Below are 8,845 nucleotides of genomic sequence, written 5' to 3'. Positions count from 1 at the left end.
TAAAACTTTGATTTGGGTATGGGTTATCCTCAAATCAAATCAGAACCAACGATGTTCGTAATGTTGTCTTACTCGTGGTTGATTCCTCGAGCATACACCATTATATCTTCCAGGTCTGACCAATGCTATCACCTGTTCACATAATTATGGAATTCCATCTTCATGCAAACCTAGATAAATTGTTGTTGAGCCCATCGACAACATCTTTACCTTTTCCTTAATTTTGTTGAACATTAAGCTAGTGTTGGAAACTTGTGTAAACATTTTCTTCATGACCATTCATGAAGCATATGCTTGGAAAAGAAGCGACTTCCTCTATTTCATGTGCATTTGATGCAAGTTGCCGCCGTGAATTCGAGAAAGCATGTTTTTTTACCTCCTCTGGAATCATCCCAAGTCAGTCATGCACGTCCGAAGTATACTATGGCATGAGAGATTAGCTACCTCCATTCCATCGGTATTCCCTAGCACACCAAGCCACTGATTGATTTGTTCAAAGAAAAGAAGTTCATGCGCTAATGCTGAAGGGCCCAGACGGACATGCACTAGACTTCGATATTGTCAATGATGGTTCCCAATCAGAACTTGATAGTGTTTTATTATAAGGCTACTACGTGCTCATGCTTGTCTGAGACAGCGTGTTCACATGTATGTAGCAGAACCAGCTCATGTTTTGGAGCTTGCTATCGTAGTCCATTTCCCGAGAATCTCGCTGTAACGCCCTCGATGCGGCTATATCTCCCACGTGTCGAAGCACGACTTAGAGGCATAACCGCATTGAAAGCAATGTCGCAAGTGAGGTAATCTTCACACAACCCATGTAATACATAAGGGAAAGAGATACATAGTTGGCTTACAATCGCCACTTCACACAATTACATGAATAAAGCATTACATTATCCAGATACAATCAAGGTCCGACTACGGAACCAAAATAAAAGAAGAACCCCAAATGCGACAAAGGTCCCTGATCGACCCCAACTGGGCTCCACTACTGATCAACTAGAACGAAACAACACAAAGGGCAAGATCTTCATCGAGCTCCTCCTTGAGCTTGGTTGCGTCACCTGTTTGGTAACATAGGCACCTGCAAACTGGTTTTGGAAGTATCTGTGAGCCACGGGGACTCAGCAATCTCGCACCCGCGAGATCAAGACTATTTAAGCTTATAGGAAGGATGGAGTAATGAGGTGGAGCTGCAGCAAGCGACTAGCATATATGGGGGCTAACATACACAAATGAGAGCGAGAAGAGAAGGCAAAGCACGGTCGAGAAACTATGATCAAGAAGTGATCCTGAAACTACTTACGTCAAACATAACTCCAACACCGTGTTCACTTCCCGAACTCTGTCAGAAAGAGACCATCACAGTTACACACACGGTTGATGTATTTTAATTAAGGTCAACTTCGGGTTTTCTACAACCGGACGTTAACAAATTCCCATCTGCCCATAACCGCGGGCACGGCTTTCGAAAGTTCAAATCCCTGCAGGGGTGTCCCAACTTAGCCCATGACAAGCTCTCACGGTCAACGAAGGAATAGACCTCCACCCGAGACACTCCGATCAGACTCGGTATCCCGGTACAACAAGACATTTCGACAGGGTAAAACTAAACCAGCAACACTGCCCGAATGTGCCGACAAATCCCGATAGGAGCTGCACATATCTCTTTCTCAGGGCACACTCAGATAGGTCAAGCTACGAGTAAAACCAACCCTCAAGTTTCCCCGAGGTGGCCCCGCAGGCTGCCCAGTTCGGACCAACACTCAGAGGAGCACTGGCCCGGGGGGGTTAAATAAGATGACCCTTGAGTCTGCAGAACCCAAGGGAAAGAAAAGGCTAGGTGGCAAATGGTAAAACCAAGGTTGGGCATTGCTGGAAGAGCTTTACTTAAGGCGAACTGTCAAGGGGTTCCCATTATAGCCCAACCGCGTAAGGGACGCAAAATCCGGGAACATAACACCGATATGACGGAAACTAGGGCGGCAAGAGTGGAACAAAACACCAGGCATAAGGCCGAGCCTTCCACCCTTTACCAAGTATATAGATGCATTAATTAAGTAAGATATATTGTGATATCCCAACAAGTAAACATGTTCCAACAAGGAACAACATCTCCATGTTCCAACAAGGAACAAACTTCAATCTTCACCTGCAACTAACAATGCTATAAGAGGGGCTAAGCAAAGCGGTAACATAGCCAATCAACGGTTTGCTAGGACATGGTGGGTTAGAGGTTTGACATGGCAATTTGGGAGGTTGACAATCAAATGGTAGGCATCGTAGCATTGGCATAGCAAGAGCGAGCAAACTAGCATAGCAAAGATAGTAGTGATTTCGAGGGTATGATCATCTTGCCTGAGATCCCGCAAGGAAGAAAACGAATCCAAGAAGAAGACAAACGGTCGTAGACGAACAAATCCTCACAACTCCGGAACGAAACCGAAGCTAACGAGAGAAGCAACCCGGAAAGAAACAAACAACATGGTAAACCAACAAGCACAAACATGGCATGATGCACAACCAAGTATGATGCATGTCCGGTTTAAAGAGGCATGGCATGGCAAAATGCAACAAACTATCTTACAAATTAAGTGGAGCTCAATATGCAACGGAGTTGCATATTGACGAAACACCACATCAATTATTTAGTTATCTCTCGTTTAAGCTACCCAACAATATTAACTGTTGTTAAACATGGCAAGAGGTGAAGCATAACAAAACTATATCATCTAAACAATTTAAATGGGGCCGGATATAAAAACAACAAATCCGGTAAATCCCCATATGCATTTAGCAATTTAATGCAACAACAAGTTTAAACATTTTAAATGTTGTTATCATGATGCGGATGACATATACAAGTTTTATGCAATTTTATGAAAATGTTGACATGAGCATGTTATGAAGCATTTGGTCACCATGGCGGAACAAAAAGGGTGCCACGGCGGCGAAACAAAAATGGTGCCACGGCAACATTCCGGTCCCGGTAAATCATGGAGATACCGGTGCAAAAGGAGGCGTGCGGATGTGCGGAACATGCTAGAGATGGTGGGGTGATCCCGGTTACCGGGTTCCCACGGTTCATCGGCACGACGAACGAGGAGGAACGTGCATGAAGCAAACGGGCACGGTGCAAACATAGGGTGCATCTCATACACGCAAGGGCATCTCATCGCGGTCGTCGTCTCGGGGTTATACCTTGAAGCGTGCATTCGGGGCGGAACGCGTCGTCGAGGGAAGTAGTTGTTCACAGCGACGGTAGAGGTACCCGCGATCTTGGCAACGGTAGTCGTACATGTCCGGAGAGGAACTTGTCGCATCCACGGTATTCGGGCGTAGTGGAAGTAGTTGTTCAATTGTTGTCGTGGGAAGTAGTCGTACACGGCGTCGGTAGTGGTACACGGGTCTTCGGGCGATGGTAGATGGTACACAGGTGGTAGAGGAACTTGAAGCATCCGAGGTCTTCGGGTTCGTAGTTGTACTTGGCGTTCGGAGTCCGGGTCTTGCCGGTGGTGTACTTGGTGCTCGAGGTTCTGATCCGGGGGTGCATGCGTCCACGGTGACACTACATGGTGCGCAGAGGCGACAACTTGGGCGGTGCTGGGCATCAGGAACAGGAGCATGCTCGCTCGGGCATGGAGCTGGTCACGGTCAACGCGCGAGGCGCGCGTGCAGGTGGATCGAGCAGGCAGCAACGCTGCTCGTCCTCCTGGGTCAAGGCCGAGGCGAAGCTGATGGCCTCGCAGGCCATGGCAGGCGGAGCACGGCGAGGGTGGTGGTGGACGCGGACCGGCTCGATCCGGCCAGATCCGAGGCCAGGGAGGCTGCGGGCTCCGACGAACTCTGGCCAAACGGAGGGAACGAGCGGCGCGGGGCTCCTGCTGGGCACAGAGGACGACGGTCGCAGGCGCAGGTGCTCGAGGAGCTCCTCTCCTCGAGCGCTCGGGCGACGGGGACTGATGGCGCCGGTGGAGATGCAGGCAGGCAGGCAGCGCAGCTGCACAGGGCTCCGGCGACGCGGAGGCTGGGCACGGGACTCGGCGAGGGACTTGCAGAGGAGGTCGAGGCAGGGACCGAGGCGCGGCAGGGGAGGACCCTGGCGAGGCACAGCCAGATCCGGCGGCGGCGGCTCCGGTGGCTGGCTGGTGGCGCGGAGGCGACGAGGAGGAGGCCGCAGGTGAGGGAGGAGGCGGCTCTGGTCGGTGGGTCGAGGGACTTGGCCGGCGGCGCGGCTCGTAGCAGATCGGGCGCGGGGATGGAACTCCAGTGGCGCTGGTTGTGCGCGCGTGTGTGTGTATGGCGGCGGAGTAGGAGTACGAGGGAGCAAGGGGGAGCGAGGGCAGCGAGGGGGGACGAGGACCGAGCGATGAGCGTGAGGAAGGAGATCGATCGGGAGAGATCGAGAGGAGGGAGGAGCGGTCGAGCGCTGCGGGGCTGGAGGGAGGACGAGGGGAGAGATGAGGGTCGTGCTAGGGGGGCTAGGGTTCGGTCGGTGGGGCTGGGCCTTGGGAGCAAATGGGCCGGCCTGGTTTGTGGGCTGATGGGCAACCAGAGAAACGAAGTGAAAAAAAAGGAGAGTTGTTTGGACCGGGAAAAAGAAAAGGTTTGAATTTATTTCGAATGGTATGGACTAGGATAACATTTTTGGAAGAGTCCAAAAATGTTAAGAATTTAGGAGGAGCCTCGATAAAAGAGGTAAGAATCGTTGGCAAAGTTTGGGGACCAAACTTGAAGTAGAAAGGCCATGGGAATTTTGCAAGTGTGTTACGGTTAATTCCAATCTAATGGAATATTTAATATAGCTCCCTAATATTGGAGGATATGTTATAAAGAGAAGTCACCATGTGAGTCCCTCGATTTAAATGGATCGAAAAATCCATACAATTTATTTAGTTGAGGTTTTAAAAATTAATAATATGATGGCATGATGACATGATGCAATGCACATGATGCAAGGATGAATGCAACAAATAAAACAAATCACACGACGAAACTCGGAATAGCTGGAAGTCTTCTGGAGCGTCGGTCTCGGGGCGTTACAACACTCCACCACTACAAGAGGATCTCGTCCCGAGATCTAGGATGGCACCGGAGAGAAATGGAAGAGGAAGAGAAGAGGTAAAACTAAGTTGCTTCTTCGACCAATGAGTGAAACCAAAGAACCTTGAGAGGTTGAGCAATTTAAAAGAAAGAGCACAACTGAGAAGAACGAGATTGCAAACAATCCGTTAGAAAAAAAAAGGAACAAGGAACATTACGAGAACTTGAAGGTTGCAAAGACATGAATCAAGAGTTTAATGGATAAGGTAGAATTCGAAACCACTCCGGTTAAAACAAGATGAGAGGGGAAGAATTCGGGCAGTACTCCGGTTGAACATGGAAGGAATAGAACATGAACTTGAGAAGATGGGATGTTACTTGATGAAATCAACAACACACTGCCTCCGGAACTATTGAAAGAATGGCACAATGGGTAAGAAGGATTTCAGACAGCTCTCCAGTTGAGGAAGGAGGGAAAACTTGATAAGATTAGAGAACTCGAATGAAAACACGACACTCCGGTTAAATGGATAAGCAAGAAAAGAACACGATCCTTACGAATCGAGATGGTGAGTGAAAAGAGCAACGTCACAATGCCTCCGAAAGAAATAATAGAAGATATATCATTGGAATAACAGAATGGAGAAGAAAATGCCAACTTCTGCCACAAATGAGTTTGGAAAGCATCCTTGCAAAGAAGAATTGAACGGAGTTGTTGGAAAATCAACAACGAAAAGCACAAGCTTGTAGTGGGCTTATGGAAAACATCTCAAAATTATGAGGTGACAACCGGCCACTAACGGAAACAATTGCTTGCTTGAGATCAACGAAGAGATGAAAACTTCTTCCACCAAGATGATAAAGAGATAACTTGGATCATTGGCAAGCACCACAAATAGCCACATTCCCAATGGAAGGCTTTTAGGTGAAATATGACACAAGATAACTCCAACAACGAGGTTGATGGATTTAAAAATAACTCATTCTTAACAACATGTGAATCATGGAACATGAACTCAAATTATCAAGAATGACATAATACCACCTCCAAAATATGGTAGAAAGAATTGCACTCCGGATTACCATATAAAGAAAGCTTTTGCTCCTTAGGAAAGAATCTCGATGAAAACTTTGAGAAGGGAATTAAATCCTTGATGAACCATCATGTAGAACCTCCATGAAGAACTCCGGTAAACAAAAGGAATGAAAAGAAAGAGAAATTGAAAACACAAGGTGAATCCTTGCAATGATTTAGATGGATCTCCGTGATAATTAGAGCTTGGAACTCCGGGAAAAAGAGAAGATGAAACAAATGAAACCGAGAGTTTTAAGGGCCTCCGAAATAAAGAATTAATCACTTGGATGAACAAGAATAAGAATTATGTTATGCTTATCCTTCACCAATTAAATTGATGACAATCAACGGATTTGGCATACTACTTATTCTCGTAGAAAGGATTAAAAGAGATATATCAAAACTTGAGAAGGTCTTCAACGAACCACCGGTAGGATTGGAACAACAAATGAATTGATATGATGAACAAGGAAGAGAGATCTTGAAAGAACCACCGTAAGAATTGAAAATGATCGAAGTAGGGGTGCATCACCGGTAAGAATTAGCAAATGAACGAAGGTGCTTGAGACAAACTAGATACATGAGAACAAAGAGATCAAGAACTGATTAGAGGATATTCGATAGATGCACCGGCAAGATAGGAGAATGATAACTGACGGCTAAGAATGAATAAACCTGAATTGATGGACTCTGGATGACAAACTGAGAAGACTCTTGAATATCTCCTGATGGGTGAAAAAGATTCTCACAATCGAAAACAATTATGAGAGGATGGCAACAAGCTAGCACCATGAATCTTGAAGAGAATAGAGCAAGATTGAGAGAAAAAAATCTTCTTCGGTCTTCAAATGCTGGGAATGACGATGAGAAACACCACCAAATTGTTGAGATCTCCGGGATTAAAATTGGAAAGGTTGAACCAACGATGAAAGAATTTGAAAGATCAAGGAGAAAGGCATTTGACTGATGATAACTCATTCTTACGTCAAACTTGGAGAAGAATTTAGGATAGCTCTGGGAAAATAGAAGAGTCAGGTAAGATCCTGGGAAAAGACCTGTGGGTTAGGGCCCACTCAAAAGAACACCGTTGAAAAGATTTAAAAGAGATGTTGCACCGGTTGAATTAAATGACTTGAATGAGATACCAATCTCGAAAGAGCTTGAACGAATGCAGAGTGGAAACACGAATCTTCGAGATATCTTGAGCACTCCGGAATAACAAATAGCGAGAAGTGAATGAATATGAGGTCCACCGGTATGAGAAGACATTGAAATGAGGAAAAAGGTATGATCAACAAAACTTGACTTGAATCCACCGGAGAAGAGAGAGGAATGAGGAATGACGAACTAGTAGAACATCTTCTTGAGAACCACCGGGTAAGAACATTGACGGAAAAGAATGGAGAAACTTCCCATCAATAAAATGGATACTTGAATAAGAATCTGGGTCCTTGGAGAAAAACAAAGGGAGGGAGGGTGGGAAAAACAAAGGCAACTTGGAGATGGATGACACAAACAACGTTGAGAAGAACTGAAACTTGATCTTGTGAATGTTGAAATGATCGGAACCACTTCGAGAGAAAACACGCCGGTTGAAAAGGATTAACATAACAACATCAATGATCATGAAGGATTGGTATTTACATCGGAGTATGAGAACACCATTTAAGAAAGGTATGGAATCAACACTTGACACTGAAGCAACTCGAATACCACAACTCAAAACAAAAACAAAGGGTTGGCTTGCAGAATAAGCCGGAGCAAACATATGATAGAGATTTCGTCCGAAGTTTTCGTGGTGGGGCCTACACGGGCTCGATCGTACAACACCATCATGTACAAGGCAGTGCACATGACATACGAAGCGTCCCCGAGTCGGCATAGCCAAGGACTCTTTAAGACACAACGAGACCACTGTAAAACCAACCGTGAATAGGCGGACCACTAGACGTCGAACCCCAATTTCATATCATACATCCGTCGGAAAGATATCCTAAGAGCTACTTGAATTCCCACCTATGAAACTCCCGAAATTTTCAGGTTATGCAATCAGGTGTTGGGGATACATGGGAAGCATAATATCTCACCCAAAACTAACAAATCCTACATCCAGCTGTATCCATCCTTCAACACATAACCAAGAAACCTTCGGAAATCGTCTACCTCAACCTTCGAAAAGCATCCGTTATACAAGTTATGGCAATACTCCCGTACTCACCTCAGTACTGGGTTATCGGGGTTATCTCACCAACGAACTGCATAAAAGAGATTTTCGATGTCGGCGTACTAAACTCAGGTATTCCAGAACTGCAACCATAAAATTATGACGACAACACCTCAGAGCTCAACTCCCGGGACACTTCCACTAAACCCCTGACAGGAGGCACCAAGACAATGTTCTCATCATAAAACCATCGGAACGATTCCAAGATACCCGCGTGATCCTAAATTTTTTTTTAGTGAAATTTGAGAAGAGAAGAGTCAAAACTCTACGTCAGGATGCCTTACCAGAGCGATGAAGAGACTGGGGAGTAAAAAGAATTCCTAACTCTCCGATATATATAATCCTAAATGACTCAAAATATTTTTTCTAGACACAACTCAGCCGCTAAAAATGATCAAGCAGTGGGGCTCCTAAGGTCGGGGAAGGCTCTGATTACCAACTTGTAACGCCCTCGATGCGGCTATATCTCCCACGTGTCGAAGCACGACTTAGAGGCATAA

Source organism: Triticum dicoccoides, chromosome 7B (genome assembly GCF_002162155.2).
Source record: "Triticum dicoccoides isolate Atlit2015 ecotype Zavitan chromosome 7B, WEW_v2.0, whole genome shotgun sequence".
Classification (NCBI taxonomy): domain Eukaryota; kingdom Viridiplantae; phylum Streptophyta; class Magnoliopsida; order Poales; family Poaceae; genus Triticum; species Triticum dicoccoides.
The sequence above is the reverse complement of the archived record's forward strand: the minus strand, read 5'-3'. Positions refer to the sequence as shown.